The sequence below is a fragment of the Triticum urartu genome, chromosome 3A, assembly GCF_056163025.1.
Source record: "Triticum urartu cultivar PI428250 chromosome 3A, HENAU_Tu73, whole genome shotgun sequence".
In the NCBI taxonomy this organism is placed as follows: Eukaryota; Viridiplantae; Streptophyta; class Magnoliopsida; order Poales; family Poaceae; genus Triticum; species Triticum urartu.
The window spans coordinates 669,949,001-669,968,325 of NC_141875.1; the positions used below are offsets into that span (position 1 = coordinate 669,949,001).

Sequence of the window (19,325 nt, forward strand, 5' to 3'; positions counted from 1 at the left end):
GTAGCCACCTTCACCGAGACAACTAGTTGGTTAAGAGGGAGAGTGAAACTAGTGCAGGAAGAAATCATATTAAGACTACTCTTAGAAGGGAAGACCACAGCAAAATCGAAATCGGACAACTATCGGATCTGCCAATCCCAGCCCCCATCGTCCCACAGTTTGAGCTCATCCAAGAGAGTTTGGGTGGTGATTTTATGGTCTTTGATCGAGATGATCGTGGCGTTGGAGAGCGCAGGAGCCACTGCCACCTAAGGAATATCACTATCGAGCGCGAAGAAGGAGCAACCAGGGAGACCTTGACCAAAGAGCTTAAAAGATGCAGATTTGCGACGATTTTGGCAGTTCACGGTCAGGTGACCGTCCTCTCTACGGATAAGGCAGAACGGGGGGTTGAAATAGCGGGATTGGAAGTGACCAGGTTGATGACAGGAGAAGCATGTAAGATTAGGGTTTGGAGGTTGGAGAGGCGGAGGAGATGGACGGGTCGGTGGAGGAGGAGGAGGAGGAGGGAGGATCCCATCTCCCAAGGCGCCAGAGGACGAACCAGGACCAGACGCCGGGAGTCGACGGCCGAGGGAGCCAGATCCGCCGCCCCCGTGACCCAACGAACGCCCACCAAACCCAGATGACGGACCAGAGCCGCGGCCGCCGCCACGAGCTAGGGGGCGGACCATGCGAGGGAGGAGGAGGGGGACGAGCCGCAGGACCAGAGCCGCCAGCAGCCGCCGCGGCCTCCCATGGATCAGCCCTAGATCCTCCCGATCCGGGGGCATCAGATCCAGAGCCCACCACGGCCGGCGCCGATGCCCTAGCGCGCTCATCGCCCTGGAGCCACTCGGGCCCCGCCGCCCAAGCCTCGTGCTCACGGGCCATTTGCTGCCGAGCCGCCTGCTCGGCCTCAAGCTTAGAGCGGAGGGACGCCTCGAGCTCCAGATCGGCCACCCCATCGCCCGCATCCTCCCGCCGCTGCTTCATGCCCGACACGGTCTCGCTCGAAGACCCACGGGAGCGATCCATGGCAACCACCGCTGCGAAAGGGAGGGAGGGAGGTGGGGGGAGGAGATCTGTGGTAGGTAGGGATGCGGAGGCGGAAGTGGCGCAGGTCGGAATGAGATGCAGGAAACCCTAGAAATGGGGGGGGGCGAACCCTTTCGGACCCATAAGTACCCAGAGCAGGCCAGGCCGGGAGGGGGCGACGCATGTTGGGCCGGCCAAAGCAGAGGAAGGCACGAGGGCCGCGCTGGGCCCAGGGCCCAAAATGGAGAGGGGGGGAATCAGAAAAGGACGACAGCGTTGGCGGCCCAGCATGAGCAGACGGCCCAGGAAGGCCCAACTGAAACGGTACGGAGAGCCCACGAGCCTCACGCACAGGAGACGGATCTAGGGTTTGAGAAGGAGGAGAGACGACCGTCGTCGCCGCCAGCGGCGCCGACACCACCGAGACCACCGGCGGCGAGGACGGCGGAGAGCAGGAGGAGCGAGCAGGGCCACCTGCCCGAGAAGAAACACCACCAAGAACCGCACGGCCCGGCGAGGGGAGCGTCCCCGAGCGCTTCCGTCGCCGGCCGCGCCTCACCTGGAGCCAGCCCGAGCCATCCACCTCAACAAAGACCATTGGACGGCCGCGGCCGCCCGGAGCAAACTTCCGGACCCTACCAGACGGCGTCGACTCCGCCACCAGCGAAGCGGACGGAAGAGAAGCCAGGGGAGGGAGGGAGAACCAACCTCCAGATCGGGATCCTCATCCGCCTCGTCCGACAACAAGGCCCAGAACTTGTTCCTAGCTCCAGATCCAGAAGCGAGCGAGCAGCGAGCAGGCCCAGGAGGCGAGGGAGGAGGGGCGGCGAGGGAGAGAGCCGGCGACGGCTGAGGGAGGGGAGCGAGGAGAGTCGGACCAGGGGACCGGAGCGAAGACGGGGAGGGGGAGGAGGGAGAGCGTAGAGAGGAGGAAGGAGGAGGAGCCATCCTCCCAATGGTATGTCTGGTACGGCTGTTAAAGGACAGAAGGAAAGAACAGAGGACCGGCTGTCCATGTAAAGTTGGACTAAAGTCAAAGAAACCTGTCCATGTAAAGTTGGACTAAAGTCAAAGAAACCAGCTGATCAAAGGAGCTACATCACACATTTGATATACTTTGGATCCCCAGTATCCATGGTTAAAAAAAATCAAGTTACAACATAGGGTCACGTGGATGTTATGCTACACCACATCAGCGGAGCTCAACGTGCATATACTATTCAGTACTATATGGCACCAGCATCCGCGTTCATCCGACAAAAACAAAATCAGGTGTTTTCCCTCCTATATATTTTATCAGTACATTTTAATTCCTATGAGAACCATTACACTGCCCTATTGGTGTTTTTATATACAGGTAGACTGCGGGTATAGAGCACGCACTGGCAACGTTCTACAACGGTGTTTTCCTCCGTGTCATATTACCCGATGAACGAACGGCCGGTTCATACGTCCGCACCGGTTTACAACGCGGAGGACAACTTGCTCGTCCGCACCGGTTTACAACACGGAGGACAGCTTGTTCGTCCGCACTGGTTTACAACGTCGCGGCCGATTCATTTATCTGTTCCCACGACCGATCCGGTCGTGATTGATTTCAGCTTTACCGGGGTGATCATCAACTCCACGGTGGATAACTTCTGGCCTAACATATCAGGTGAAATCCATCCGGTATATTTTTATATTATATATTGCTTTCTTTAAAAAGAGCAATTACTCTAGCTTGCAAGCTTTCTAATGCATGACAAGTTGTCTACTGCAAAAGGGATTATTATATCACTGAGTTGTTGAATGACTCATACCGGTTTATATCACGGTCAAATATGGAGAATCTCATGACAACTCCTTGAGTCCTCTTGAGACTCGGGGGTTACGATGATATGACTTAGCAAACATTGTGAGATTCAAGACCCCGGGTCATTGGAGGGAAAAAATAACCCGGACCCAAGGCTACTGCCACATTGGTGCAAATTTAAAGGTCGTCAGAAAATTTCCGGCTCAAAATGAAGATCCCTTTTGGGTCCGACATGGATCGTATTCGAATCAGCATCGTTAAACAACTCTCAAGGTCATTTGGGGGCTTCCTGTTCAAACATAGGTCGTATTCAAACCAAAGAGAACATAGCTGTCAGTACCCTTTTGATCGGCACACTGCCAAACTCACTAGGGGGCTTCTTGATCGTATTCGAATCATAGCTTAACCCCTTTTGGGTCCGACGTGGATCGTATTCGAATCAGCGTCGTTAAACAACTCTCAAGGTTATTTGGGGGCTTCCTATTCAAACATAGGTCGTATTCGAACCAAATAGAACATAGCTGTCGGTACCCTTTTGATCGGCAACGCCAAAGCCACTGGGGGCTACATGATCGTATGCTAATCCTAGCTTAACCCCTTTGAAACGGTTTACTGATCGTATTTGAATTAGAAGCCTCAATTTTTTCTATTTTTTTAAGTTTTTGCAAACAACCTTTGATTTTGTCTTGAGACCTTTTTGTTCATATCTGAAGCATACATGTGGTTTCGATTAACCCGGCTTGACTTTGGATGATAAGTCGCCATATATGACAATCATAAACATTTGGAAGTTTTTGGCTTCTAAAGATTGGGTTATCACCCTTACTGCACATGTATCCTAAACCGGCAGTACGATTCAATATCACAGGAACCGTTTTTCCAAACCGGATTATATTATTCAAATATTTAATAGCCAACATGGCTGGATTTTTATTATGGTTATCAATAGCCAGTATTATGATGGAGGTCTTCAAAGTCGCTTCAGCGCAATGGCTATTATTTTATCAATGGGCATGATTTATTTTACAATGGAGGAAATAGTCCCGAGTCGCTGCAGGCTTACGACCCGGCACTTGGGGGCTACATTATTCAAGTTGAGATTACATCAAATGTGCAAATCTCATGTCGATGCAAGCATGCACCATGACACTTGGGGGCTAATGCAAAGTCATTTTACTGACCTTATTGAAGACCCGACTCATCATATCATAATGAGCCGGCCCTTGGGGCCTACCAATTGCTCCTGTAAAAAATTTCAGGTACACAAGCTTTAATCCATTATGTTGGAAGGTTTATTGTTCAGTTGTTAGAGTACAAAGCTCTTAACCTTGTGGACGTGGGTTCGAGCCCCATGGTGGGGGTTACGTCATATGAAGTTATTTTCAATGAAGTATATAAAGTCCCAGCTCAGTATTATCTTACTGAGCCGGCCCTTGGGGACTACACGTTGTTGTTCAAGTCTACATGATCATATCTATTAAGTCCCTGCTCATTATTGCATAATGACCCGACACTTGGGGGCTACATATGTGGAATACTCAGTTTTGACTAGTGATTGAGATAAACAACATGGATTTCTTCAAAGTGATAATATTTATGTTGAAACAAGTCTTAAGTCATTACTTTGTTCTGCTCAAGACTTGGGGGCTACAGGTAATATGGATATGAGGGAGAGAAATCTTCAAAATTCTCAGTTTTAACCCGACATCGACAACAATTATGACTTAGCATCATCTATTTATAACCCGGCAAGTTTTTCCATCTTTAAACCGGTTGAAGGTCACATGAGTATTTCAAGACCTATATTTTTAAACATTGGGAGATGGTCAAATGAGTTATTCTTCAGTCTTTCTCTGTGAGAAACCAACGTCAGCAAATTGATTATGAAGTTGGCTTATTGACCTAGATTTTTGGAAAAGGAAATAACAAGGAGTTAAGGATGATCAGGTGCTGGCTTACAAAGATGTTTAACCCGGAGCATAATATGTCAAAATTGTTCTTGTGTTTGTTTTACAGGATCAGTTTAACATGGACGAATCCAAATTAAACTGGGGGCTAATGTCGGGGATATACCCCGCCGTATGACCCGGCCGGAGATATGACCCGGCTGGGACTTGATGTTTCATTGGTGACCCGACAGACTATAAGCCGGCGGAAACAGTTAAGCATTGTAAGCCGGCAGACACAGTCATGTAACCCGGCAGACACAGTCATGTAACTCGGCAGACACAGTCATATAACCCGGCAGATACAGTCATATAAGCCGGACAGTTAAGCCGGCAGATGTTAAGCCAGATGGTAAGCCAGATGATAAGTCAGATCGTAAGCCAGACCGTAAGTCAGATTGTAAGCCTGATTGTAAGGAGCCCAAGACGTTAAGAAACCCATGGTGAGACGTCAAAATAAGGTTAAGTCTTAAGTCCGAGTTGGACTCTACATGTAACCCGCCCCTTCAGCTTATATAAGAAGGGGCGGGGCACCCCAAGAAGAGGAGAAAACAATCTCTAGAGTCTAGACCGTCATATGCTCGAATCTTAACGAACTGCGCTCTCTAGCATTTACTTGTTATATGGTTCTGATTTTGCTTTGTCAAGGCTTATATGGTTCTGCTAAGCATTTGTATCTCTGACCCACAACAGATAGTGCAGATATAAACAAAACAGATCATTACCACCTCCATTATATGACCCTTATCGAGGTGTTCGTGTATGTGCATCAAGCAGTACGTGTTCTACTGAGCAACTATGCACCTCTTCCTGGCCCTAGGAATTGCGGCGCCTGCCAAAAAATGCAGATGCTTAAAATGGTTCATCTGGCAAACAAAATAGACGGAAGAGAGCAGGCAGAGATCATAGCTTCTTGCCTCCTTTTAATGGCAGATGCTACAGCATCCGCTGCGTACTACGGCGGCGGCGTGCGGAGCTGATGAACCGTGCGAAGCAAACGGCAATCTCTGTCTGTGCTACTCGCTGGATATCTTCAACAGAATTGAACGTGCGGGCCACAGCGGGGTCGTGTACTCATACAAACTCGCGCCCTATACGGTGTCGATGTGTACTCCTACACAATGGACCAGAACTAGTGGTTTGCCACATATTTCGGTGTTATGTACCACGAAGGAAGACCTTTATGAATATGAAAACAGGAAATTTCTCCACGCATGATTCTGTTCCTAGTCGTTTGTACGTACTAAGACTGGGCCAAGATATTGATCAAATCAACACAAAGATAACACGTCATCCTGGTGCACTAGACATGCCAGCCACTCTCTGTCTATATATAACTGATTCAAGTGTGCAGACCAGATTGCCTTCCATTATCCAGTCTGACAATCTCCAGATAGATATCACTTGACAATCAGTAGCCCAGAAATTCCTACGCACCTCGTCTATTAGAACCCAACTCATCTTTTAGAACTTGCAGCTGGAGAACCACACTTTGAGGCCAGTGATGATAACGCGAAGATAATTGAACAACGAAGGCGAAAAAACACATGCATTGAAACAACGGGTTCATATATTAGAAAGCAACAATAAATCGTGTTAAACTACTACAGTATTATATTACCATATCCCAGTTTCAGCAAACATGAAAATAGAGCACAGAAATGGAATGGCAAAAATAACTGAATCTCCATGGCACGTACTCCTCGAATGCTCTAGAAATGCAACAGCAGTCTTGGGCATTCCAGGTCCACCCAAACAGCAAGATAAGTTACGGGCTATAAGAGATTAAGAACAAGAATATAACCATTCATGTACTGCCGTAAACACATACTGGTATACTGTGAAATTTTCACAAACAGAGAAATAACAGAGACCAGAATCCAGATCTTAAAATATTAATAATAGTTTCAACAAGATGGCACATATCCATGATTAAGTACAGAACTACAAAAACACAGGCAGAGTACTAAATTGACTGAATAGCTAGCAGCATAAAGTCAGTCCATGACTTCACAAGCACCAACAGCTTCTCACAACTTACCAGATTACTGTTCCTCATATTCAAGATCTCACTCCACTATCATCATCAGAAAGGTGGACAACTGTGAGGCTCCAATACACAAGACCATTATTGCCCATCTGCCAATGACTCCGAGAACAAAGGAACACATGAAAGATAAGGGCGCCTGGAAATCCTTCCAATATCACATATAAATTTCAGCTCCTTAGAATCAATTTCATATGAAAATAATTTCAACTGTAATCGTTCCCCCGATAATGTAGATTTAGATTCTACGGTTATGAATATCACATTGTCTTCTTGGTGGACTGAGATAACACCGTAACGTCCCTTAGATCTTGAACCGAACAGTTGCAGGTAGCTAATATTGTGCTTCAAGGTCCAATAATCTTCACTGCTAGAATCTTCAAGCACCCAGATTGATGCTTCAGCAGCACCATAATATGCGACATACAATTGTCCTTGTGAAACATAAACATCATGACGACCACAACCATCATGTAAAGTAGGAGCAGGAATGAAACGACAGTTTCCCTCCACGTCGACAGCTGCAACCAAATTATTATCAGAACATAAATACAACACCCCGCTGAGAAATGTGCCAGCTGAAAAGTTGCATATCTCAAATGGATCGTTCCATTCAATTTGATGTGTCCAACCTCCAGCTTTGGACGAGTAGATCCCCACCTCTTCGATGTTATAATCAGACTTCACATTCGCATTCAAAGCCGCGGCAGGTGCCAACTCAAACACATGGAAATGGGAGGAGATGGCCGGGTCGAATCCCAAGCGAGCATACGAGTCCGAGGACCATTTGTTGGCGGGGACAGTTACCCATTTCTCAGTGGCAGGATTGCACACCACGTAATTCGGTGTCTCGGGATAAGGCTTGGAACATCGACAGAGCAGGAGGCTGTTGCAGCAGTCCAACAAGTCGATCTTCTTGTATTCGGGCAGGAATGAGAGTGAGGCATCAATAGGGCACCAGTTCCCTGAGAGGCTTCGGTAACCATGAGAGTCATATTGACAGCGGTCCATGTCGTAGGTTTTGTAGAAGAAGCCAGCGGGTTGACCGGGGAACCTTCTCCTGGTGGTCGGAGTGGGCGATGAGGTCCCGCCAGCGCGTGTTGACGCACTTGCAGCAGCGGGTGGACTTGTACGGCACGCGTGAGATGATGTCCATCAGGACGTCGCCGGGGAGCTTGGCCGTCGGGTCGCTCATGAGGGCCGTCTCCATGGATCCCATGAGGACGGCTAATCTGCAGATCGGGGCGGAGGAAAGGATAGAGATCGAAACGACTCCTTGGCGATTGATCGCCGGAGCGATCGATTCCGACCACGTGTGGCGCACGTTCTATTCCCTTTCCCTTTCCTGCTCGTTTCCTTTTTGGGAAAACCGACCGCATCTTATTCCCTTTTCCCTTTCGCCATCCCTCCTACTCTGCCCTGCCGCTTCCCCTCCTCGCCGGCGGCTCCTCCCTCGCGGCAGCGACCAATACGGCGACACGCCCCAGCCGCACGAGCCCCCGCGAGGTCAACGGCGAATAGGGCGAGGCGCCGCGGCCGCACGAGCGCCCGCGAGGTCAGTGGTGAATACGGCGAGGCGCCGCGTCCGCACGGGCGGCAGGGGCCAATACGGCAAGGCGCAGCTGGCGCACGGCCGCCGCGATGTCCAGGGGCGGAAGCGGCCAATACGGCGAGGCGGTGGCTGTCCGGCGGCCGTACGTCCTCCTGCCTGGGCTCGACCTCCCGCTGTGCGTCCCCAAGCTTCCCAGCGGCGTCCGCATCGGCTCCGAGGATGTCCCCGTACCCCCCCCCCCCCCCCCCCCCCCCCATCCCTCTTCCTTCCGATGAGTCCATAGCTGATGGTGGCCACCTTCTCTGAGCTCACGAACACCCAGATTTGACAGGGAGCAGCACATGGATGTCGATTTTTGGCAGCTCTGCTCTCATGAAACTAGTATGGATAGGTTCGTCAGGCACAGCTTGCTCGTTTTCAGCATGAGGAGGAAGAAGATGATTTCATTTCTTTGGAAGGACTAATCCAGCTAATCCAGTGAGGATGTTGTACAAGAAAATAGGAGGAATATGGATCTCAAAACTGAAGAAAAGCATGCCACCTTGGTGGCTCTGTGCTCAGAATAGAGGATTGCTTACTGATTCACAAAAATAGGACTTTTCGACAGCAACTCATCCGCATCAGTCTCATCTTTCGTTGACGCCGGAGGACAACGTAGTAGTGTTTGGGGCGCATCTTCTCTGCGAAAATCCTTACAAGTATCAGAACCGTCTGTGGAGATTGGAAAAAGGAAATCCCTAAATGCTTCTCTGAAACAATGACATTTTTTCAGTCAATGAACTGATACTAGCAGTTCATTTTTATTCTGTAGGGGAATCTTTCTTGGATGAAATTCTGAACACTATTCAAAGAAATAAGCAGCTGGCATTTGTTCATGTACTAAGTCTGTGAACATTGTTTTGTTTCTCTGTAGCAAGTTATTCTATAAATACTGAACACTATGCAAGGAAATCAGCAGCTGCCATTGTTCAAGAATGTACTAATTCTCTGAACATTGTTTTGTTTTCTGTAGCAAGTTATTTTTATAAATACTGAACACTGCAAGGAAATCAGAAGCTGCCCCTGTTCAGAGAATGAGCTAAATCTCTGAATATCATTTTGTTTTTCTGTAGCAAATTATTGTATGAATTCTGAACATTTGTTCAAAGAAACTGAGCTCTGAACATTGTTCAAACAACAGAGATAGAGCACAATCTGTATATACATTGAGCATTAAGCTAGGAGAATTCTTAGCTAATCCTTGATGAGACATTGGTGTGCCGAATGATCTCTGTTACCCACCATAATTTTATTTATTTTTATATGAAATATGCATGCTTGTATGTGTTGTCCCATTTTTTAGTACTTGCGGTGTCATCTTCAGTTGTTTTCTCATAAATTATGATTTTGTTTAGTTATCAATTTTAGGTTTCTAATCTGGTGCCTGCTACTCCTTTTGACCATTTTTGCAGGTCATAGTTGAAATAGACCCACAAGATAGAACTCGGCTCCGGATTAGTCCTTCCGAAGCTGAGTTATTTTACATCAGTTTACCCCCTTTTAGCAGTTGCCATTTTTTCCGGTACTCCTCTCGAGCATTGTTGAAAGAAATCAGCAGCTGCCATTATTTTACATCAGTTTACCCCTTTTTAGGAGCTACCATTATTTCTGGTACTCCGTACTCCTTTCGAGCATTGTTCAAAGAAATCAACAACTGCCATTATTTTACATCAGTTTACCCCCTTTTAGCAGAAACGAAAAACTCATTTTCTCGATACTCCTGATTTTTTATTGTGCTTTTGTGTATAGGAGGAGAAATTGATTCTCGGACCACAAAAACAAAAGAACAGCAGGGATGATATTCAGGTTGATATATCTCCATAGACAATCTAACCTCTACAGGGATGAGTAAGAGATGAAAAACTTCAATTGAAAGCACCACAAAGGTATCTAAGCAATGGTAAATCATTTGAAGAGCATCCCTTTTTCTTCCTTTCTTTTCCCTGTTTTTTCATAGGTTAATAAAAGCGTAAATGTCAATAACTTTACAGCACAAATATCTTTTGCTATAAATGATGAACTGAGTACACAAATAATGGTGGAAATTTTTAGTAGTTGCGGATGCTTGTTAGAGTTCCAATCATAAGTGCATATGATCCAAGTAGAGAAAGTATGTTAGCTTATGCCTCTCCCTCAAATAAAATTGCAATAATGATTACCGGTCTAGTTATCGATTTCCTAGGGACAAATAACTTTCTCGTGACAAAAAGCTCTCTACTAAAACTAATTTAGTTGTGTCTTTATCTAAACAGCCCCTAGCTTTTATTTACATGCTCTTTATTATTTTGCAAACCTATCCAAAAACACCTACAAAGTACTTCTAGTTTCATACTTGTTTTAGGTAAAGCGAACGTCAAGCGTGCGTAGAGTTGTATAGGTGGTCGACAGAACTTGAGGGAATATTTGTTCTACCTTTAGCTCCTCGTTGGGTTCGACACTCTTACTTATCGAAAGAGACTACAATTGATCCCCTATACTGGTGGGTTATCAGCTACCTCAACGGGGATATGCACATCCTCAATAATAAGAATATCATATTTCTTCTTAATAGTAGGCAAAGGAAATTCAAAACCTCCAATAGTAATCGATGGAATTTTCCAATAGAGTTGATATTGTGGACTTGAGGTTGTTTCCTCGGAAAGTGTACCGTGTGCTCATTACCATTAACATGAAAAGTGACATTGCCTTTGTTGCAATCAACAACAGCCCTACAGTATTCAAAAAGGGTCTACCAAGGATAATTGACATACTATCGTCCTCGGGAATATCAAGAATAACAAAGTCCGTTAAAATAGTAACCGTTTGGAACCACAACAGACACATCCTCACAAATACTGACAGGTATAGCAGTTGATTTATCAGCCATTTGCAAAGATATTTCAGTAGGTGTCAACTTGTTCAAATCAAGTCTACGATATAAAGAGAGAGGCATAACACTAACACCGGCTCCAAGATCACATAAAGCAGTTCTAACATAGTTTCTTTTAATGGAGCATGGTATAGTTAGTACTCCTGGATCTCCTAATTTCTTTGGTATTCCACCCTTAAAAGTATAATTAGCAAGCATGGTGGAAATTTCAGCTTCCGGTATCTTTCTTTTATTTGTAACAATATATTTCATGTACTTAGCATAAGGATTCATTTTAAGCATATCAGTCAAACGCATATGCAAAAAGATATGTCTAATCATTTCAGCAAAGCGCTCAAAACCCTCATCATCTTTTTTTCTTGGATGGTTTAGGAGGAAAAGGCATGGGTTTCTGAACCCATGGTTCTCTTTCTTTACCATGCTTCCTAGCAACAAAGTCTCTCTTATCATAACATTGATTCTTTGATTGTGGGTTATCAAGATCAACAGCGGGTTCAATCTCTACATCATTGTCATTGCTAGGTTGAGCATCAACATGAACATCATCATTAACATTATCACTAGGTTCATGTTCATCACCAGATTGTGTTTCAGCGTCAGAAATAGAAATATCATTAGGATTCTCAGGTGTGTCAACAACAGTTTCATTAGAAGCATGCAAAGTCTTATCATTTTTCTTTTTCTTCCTCCTAGAAGGACTAGGTGCATCAACATTAGTTCTCTGACAATCTTGCTCAATTCTCTTAGGGTGGCCCTCAGGATACAAAGGTTCCTGAGTCATTTTACCCCCTCTAGTCATAACTCTAACAGCATTATCATTCTTCTTATTATTTAATTCATTGAGAAAAAAATCATTTTGAGCTTTAAGCACTTGTTCTACTTGAGTGGTAACCATAGAAGCATGTTTACCAATAAGTTTAAGTTCACCTTTAACTCTAGACATATAATCACTCAAGTGTTCAATCATATAAGCATTGCGTTTCAATTGTCTACCAACATAAGCATTGAAGTTTTCTTGTTTAACAATAAAATTGTCAAGCTCATCTAAGCATTGGCTAGCAGACTTGTAACGAGGAATATCACCTTCCTCAAATCTATAGAGAGAATTTACCTTTACTACCTGTGTCGGGTTATCAAGACCATGTATTTCTTCAACAGGAGGCAAATTAAGACCATGTATTTCTTCAATAGGAGGTAATTTCTTAACATCTTCAGCTTTAATACCTTTTTCTTTCATAGATTTCTTTGCCTATTGCATATCTTCAGGACTGAGAAAATAGAATACCCCTTTTCTTCAGAGTTGGCTTAGGAGTTGGTTCAGGAAGTGTCCAATTATTTTCATTAGTCAACATATTATTGAATAGCAATTCAGCTTGATCAACAGTTCTTTCCCTGAAAACACAACCAGCACAACTATCCAGATGGTCTCTGGAAGCATCGGTTAGTCCATTATAAAAGATATAAAGTATTTCATTTTTCTTGAGAGGATGATCAGGCAAAGCATTAAGTAATTGGAGAAGCCTCCCCCAAGCTTGTGGGAGACTCTCTTATTCAATTTGCACAAAATTATATATTTCCCTTAAAGCAGCTTGTTTCTTATGAGCGGGGAAATATTTAGCAGAGAAGTAATAAATCATATCCTGGGGACTACGCACACAACCAGGATCAAGAGAATTAAACCATGTTTTAGCATCACCCTTTAATGAGAACGGGAATAATTTAAGGATATAGTAGTGGCGAGTTTTCTCATCATTAGTGAACAGGGTGGCTATATCATTTAATTTAGTAAGATGTGCCACAACAGTTTCAGATTCATAGTCATAAGAAGGATCAGATTCAACCAAAGTAATTATCTCGGTATCAACAGAGAAATCATAATCCTTATCAGCAACACAGATAGGTGAAGTAGCAAAAGCAGGGTCATATTTCATTCTAGCATTCAAAGATTTTTCTTTAAGCTTAGCTAATAATTTCTTAAGATCACTCCTATCATTGCAAGCAAGAAAGTCTCTAGCAGTTTCTTCATCCATAACATAACCCTCGGGCACAACAGGCAATTCATATCTAGGGGGAGAATCTTCATCATCACTTTCATCAATATTATCAGTTTCAATAATTTCATTCTCTCTAGCCCTAGCAAGTTGTTCATCAAGAAATTCACCTAGTGGCACAATATTATCAAGCATAGAAGTAGTTTCATCATAAGTATCATGCATAGCAGAAGTGGCATCATCAATAACATGCGACATATCAGAATTAATAGCAGAAGCAGGTTTATGTGTCGCAAGCTTACTCAAAACAGAAGGTGAATCAAGTGCAGAGCTAGATGGCAGTTCCTTACCTCCCCTCGTAGTTGAGGGATACATTTTGGTTTTCTCGTCTTTCAAGTTCCTCATAGTGACCAGCAGATATAAATCCCAAGTGACTCAAAGAATAGAGCTATTCTCCCCGGCAACGGCGCCACAAAATAGTCTTGATAACCCACAAGTATAGGGGATCGCAACAATTTTCGAGGGTAGAGTATTCAACCCAAATTTATTGATTCGACACAAGGGGAGCCAAAGAATTTTCTCCATCGGCACCACCGGTAAGCCACTTGCTATTTGCAGATGACAGCCTGCTATTTGTTAAAGCCAGCTCTGTGGGAGGAATGGAATTATCTTCCTTGATGGAGAACTATTGCAATGCTTCGGGTTAAAAAATAAATCTATCAAAATCCTCGGTCTACTTTAGTAAGGGATGTCCAAATTCTCTTATAACGGAGGTGAAGACTGCTTTGAATATCACCAATGAATTACTTTCTGATAGATATTTGGGAGTGCCATCTGATGTGGGAAACTGTAAGGATGGGGCCTTCAAATTATAAAAAGACCAAGTATGGAACAAAGTCAAGGGGTGGATGGAGAAGCTGCTGTTAGTGGGAGGAAAGGAAGTTCTAATTAAATCTGTTGCACAAGTTGTTCCTGTCTACTCGATGTCATGCTTCAAACTCCCCCGTGGCCTTTTTGAACACATCAACTCGTTGATCGGGAAGTTTTGGTGGGGCAGAAAGGAAGGGAAACGGAAGCCAAGCTGGGTCTCATGGAGCATGATGACACAGCCTAAATATTGTGGAGGTCTAGGTTTCCGCGACATAGAACTGTTTAACCTAGCTTTACTAGCTAGACAAGCATGGAGGATCTTAATGGACCTAGGATCTCTTAGTGCACGCATTCTGAAGGCAAAGTACCATGCTAATGCTGAGTTCTTGTAGGCCGAGCTGGGTTCATCCCCTTCTTAGATATGGCGGGCCATCCTTCATGGTCGTGAGGTACTAACTCAAGGTCTTATTCGGCGGATCGGGGACGGACAGACGATTGCACATTTGGCAGCAGAACTAGTTACCGAGACCAGCGAACATGAGACCAATTTTGAGAAAAGTCGTGAACCCCCCTCGGCTGGTGGGCGAGCTGATCCTGCCAAGTGCAGAATGGAACCGTGCTGTCGTTGCTGACATTTTCTTGCCGATAGATGCCTCCGCGATCATGTCGATTCCTTTATGCACAAGACACATTGAGGACTTTTGGTCCTGGATACATGAAAATAATGGTGTTTTCTCAGTCCGTTCTGCATATCGAATGCTTGTGGAGACAAAAATGAGAAGAGAGGCCTAGCTTGAGGGCCGATCAGATTCTTCAAATACGGGCAAAGAGCAAAAGTCTTGGGAGATGATGTGGAAGGTCGATGTTCCCTCAAAGGTGAAAATATTTTTATGGAGATTGGCCCAACAGTCAATCCCTACAGCTGACAGATAACCCACAAGTATAGGGAATCGCAACAGTTTTCAAGGGTAGAGTATTCAACCCAAATTTATTGATTCGACACAAGGGGAGCCAAAGAATATTCTCAAGTCTTAGCAGCTGAGTTGTCAATTCAACCACACCTGGATAACTTAATATCTGCAGCAAAATATTTAGTAGCAAAGTAGTATGTAAGTAATGGTAATGGTAGCAAAAGTAACAGTAGCAGCTTTGTAGTAATTGTAACAGTGGCAACAGTAAAGTAACTAAGCAAAGATCAATATGTGAAAAACTCGTAGGCATTGGATCAGTGATGGATAATTATGTCGGATGCGATTCCTCATGCAATAGTTATAACATAGGGTGACACAAAACTAGCTCCAATTCATCAATGTAATTTAGGCATGTATTTCGAATATAGTCATACGTGCTTATGGAAAAGAACTTGCATGACATCTTTTGTCCTACCCTCCCGTGGCAGCGGGGTCCTATTGGAAACTAAGGGATATTAGGGCCTCCTTTTAATAGAGTACCGGACCAAAACATTAACACTTAGTGAATACATGAACTCCTCAAACTACGGTCATCACCGGTAAGGATCCCGATTATTGTCACTTCGGGGTTAACGGATCATAACACATAATAGGTGACTATATACTTGCAAGATAGGATCAAGAACTCACATATATTCATGAAAATATAATAGGTTCAGATCTGAAATCATGGCACTCGGGCCCTAGTGACAAGCATTAAGCATAGCAAAGTCATAGCAACATCAATCTCAGAACATAGTGGATACTAGGGATCAAACCCTAACAAAACTAACTCGATTACATGATAAATCTCATCCAACCCATCACCGTCCAGCAAGCCTACAATGGAATTACTCACGCACGGCGGTGAGCATCAGGAAATTGGTGATGGAGGAAGGTTGATGATGATGACGGCGACGGCGACGGATTCCCCTCTCCGGAGCCCCGAACGGACTCCAGATCAGCCCTCCCAAGAGAGTTTAGGGCTTGGCGGCGGCTCCGTATCACAAAACGCGATGAATCCTTCTCTTTGATTTTTTTTCTCCCCAAACACGAATATATAGAGTTGGAGTTGAGGTCGGTGGAGCACCAGAGGGCCCACGAGGCAGGGGGCGCGCCCCCCACCCTCGTGGACAGGGTATGGGCCCCCTGGCCTTGATTCTTTCGCCAGTATTTTTTATTAATTCCAAAAATATTCTCCGTAAAGTTTCAGGTCATTCCGAGAACTTTTATTTATGCACAAAAATAACACCATGGCAATTCTGCTGAAAACAGCGTCAGTCTGGGTTAGTTCCTTTCAAATCTTGCAAGTTAGAGTCCAAAACATGGGCAAAAGTGTTTGGAAAAGTAGATACGATGGAGACGTATCACTGACCTATTACATCATCGGAATATGTCTACCACTACACGATGTGGGTTATGTGGTGCTGATGATTATTGGCAACATTCTTTGCTTCATTGCACTGTTGCTCGATGTGTTTGGGCATTGCACGATCAGGATCTGGTGGAAGCACTGAACAATACCAAGGAGCCTGATGCAAAAAGGTGGTTGTTTACACTTTTGGACATGCTCTCTCCAAAAGAATTCATCTGGTAACTGTTACCCTATGGGCGCTTTGGCACGCACGGAGGTTAGCCCTTCATGAGCATATTTTTCAAAGTCTGTTATCCACGTATAGTTTCATCATGAAGTATATCCGAGAGATTGCGGAGTGCAAACCGAAGAAAAATCTACGGGAAGTACCTCCAAATATTGTACGCTCGCAGCAAAGATGGATTCCGCCACCGCCAGGTATAGCGAAGATCAGAGTGGATGGGGCTGTTTCACGAGATGCTATGCATGGATCTTTTAGTGTTGTTTGCAGGAATGCAACAGGAGACTACATGGGTGCTTATGTCATTAAGATCCTTGGAATAACGAAACCGGCGACGCTGGAAGCTTTAGCCTGCCGCGAGGCATTGGCACTTGCATCAGACTTGGGCCTGACACACATCACCATTGCATCTGATTGCCAAGGAGTGGTCAACAATATTAACCTCCGCATGGGGGAGCTTATGCTAGCACCGTAAAGGAGATTACGGAGAAGGCGGAGTTTTTTGCCCACTGTACCTTCATCTTTGAGAGGAGGGCTACAAATATTGAGGCACACAGCCTCGCTAAACATGCTTTCGGTTTGGACGATGGGCGCCATGTGTGGCTGTTAAATCCTCCAGACCTTCTATGTATCCCTTTAAACATTATTGAGCAATAAATAAAGTGTATTTAGACTTAAAAAATATGATAGGGGAAAATCCCTCAAAAGATATGATAGGGGAAAATCCCTCAAAAAATATGATAGAGAAAATGAACGAACGGGACAAATGAAAGATTACAATTCCCTGCTCAAATGGAAAGGCCTAAAATTTTATTCACGTTTAAAAATATAAATTGACTCCAATTTAAGGCTTCTTTTGATTGCATGAAGTAGAAACATAGGAACAGTAAAACCGTATAGTAGGATTGAGATGGCATGTCCTATGAATTCTTACATGATTTCAAAACATAGGAATTATAAGGGCCTCTTTGATTCACATGTGCACATAAGGATTACACATCCATTGATCATGAAGAGGCTGGCGCGACCTCAAATCTTAAAGATGCGACCGATCAAGATGAATGGGTCGACTAGGGGGGACCGGCCTGATGGACAACCCAAAAGGCAACATAGGCCTAGGCATCGAAACAAGCTCGAGACCAATAAGATTGTCATCAATTTAGTGTGCGAGCCATCCGGTCTACCCGTTAGTCCCAAGAGGGCCAAACAAGGCTATAGTAATGCGCTAGGCTACATCCTATACGAAACTGTGAGCATTAATGAAACTAATCTTAAGTCAAAAAATAATGAGCCACCAGCAAGCACTCCTCATGTGAAGATGCACACTCGATATATGTTCTCGAATGAGTCCCTATAGGAGATCACTTCAGTAAATAACATAGCCATCTCCATGTTTCCACTCTTTTGAATGGTTGGAAATCCAAGGCCAAAAATGAACACCTTGCTAAAGATTGCGACGAGATCCAAAAGATGTGGCCTTCGGTTTCTGAGGTGGAATGGAACCTATTCAAGGAGCATGGCAAAACCCTTGAAGTCAAGGTGATGGAAAATGAAGTAGAATATGCAAGCACGAAAGGCAACACCATCGGAAGTCATGGTTACCTAGGGAAGAGGTTGAAGTGCGTCAAGCAAGATGTTGAGTTTGTTGCGGCGGCACACTAAACCCCTTCAAGCATTTCCAAAACCCGTGCCATAACGATTTCATTAGCGCCTGATACCATTAGGATGAGGAGAATAAGAAAGAGGTACTCTTGGACAAAACAACAACTAAATTCAAGGAACTCTTCGTATTAGCCCGCATATATTTCTCCGAGATAAAGAGCAAATCAAGGTATTCTGCCATCTGTAGTTATAGAAGGCTTTAAAATGTTGTCGGGTTCCCAAGCCTTCAGCAGTTATAGGCAATCGGTTTCATTAGTCTTTGCAGGGTGTTTCCAGCATCCCTCAATAGATTGTGGTGTTTGCTCCCCGATGTTGGCCTTCCTTTTTCCATCACTCACCACATCATCCACCTCCATGTTGTCCCCACTTCTCCTATTTCTCACACGAACCTCAAGAGGATGTTGATCCCCTTTTAAACCTTTCCTCTTTTGTCTCTGGAACTTACTGCACTGCTTCCCTTCTCCATTATTCTTTGGAACATTTTCATTCCCCCTTCCCACCCCGGTTCCCCGCATGCAGATCCTCTCCACCCAAAGCCCCTACACTTCTCCCTTTACCAGGCATATTCAAATCCGTTTTGTTCGAGCCCTTAACTTCCTCCGACCCTCCAGTATTTTGTATCTCACTCAGCTTTGTAACCCCAAAGGTCGGTTGTTTCCCACTCCCACTAGTTCCATCCTTCACCTCTCCTGCAGGCGACAGTGATTTAAGTGGGATAAGCACCTCCCGGTATGCTCCAACCTTCCCCTTATGGTCCCCAAGAGTCAGTGGTTTATTTTTCCTCCAAGCATCCTTGTTAGTATGCAAGTTTCTTTTGAATGAGCCAATGTTAAAACTCTGCTCCCTCCACTTCTTCCACCCAGAAGCTCATCCCTCACACAAATTTCCTTGGCCCGTGTCACTCTCCCTACGGGGTATAGAAGCTTTCATCCATGCTCTGTATTAGGGTTCCTCCCCTTTTTCTCAACTTGATGTTGCACTAATTATTTACA

At 44.8% G+C, this 19,325-nt stretch overlaps 2 pseudogenes; one reads left to right on the top strand and one right to left on the bottom strand.

The window, feature by feature from the left end:
* Positions 1-7,152: 7,152 nt before the first annotated feature.
* LOC147981334 (uncharacterized) lies at positions 7,153-8,024 on the bottom strand (annotated as a pseudogene).
* A 48-nt stretch (positions 8,025-8,072) lies between these two features.
* On the top strand, positions 8,073-17,146 carry LOC147981335 (uncharacterized; annotated as a pseudogene).
* The last annotated feature ends 2,179 nt before the right edge of the window (positions 17,147-19,325 follow it).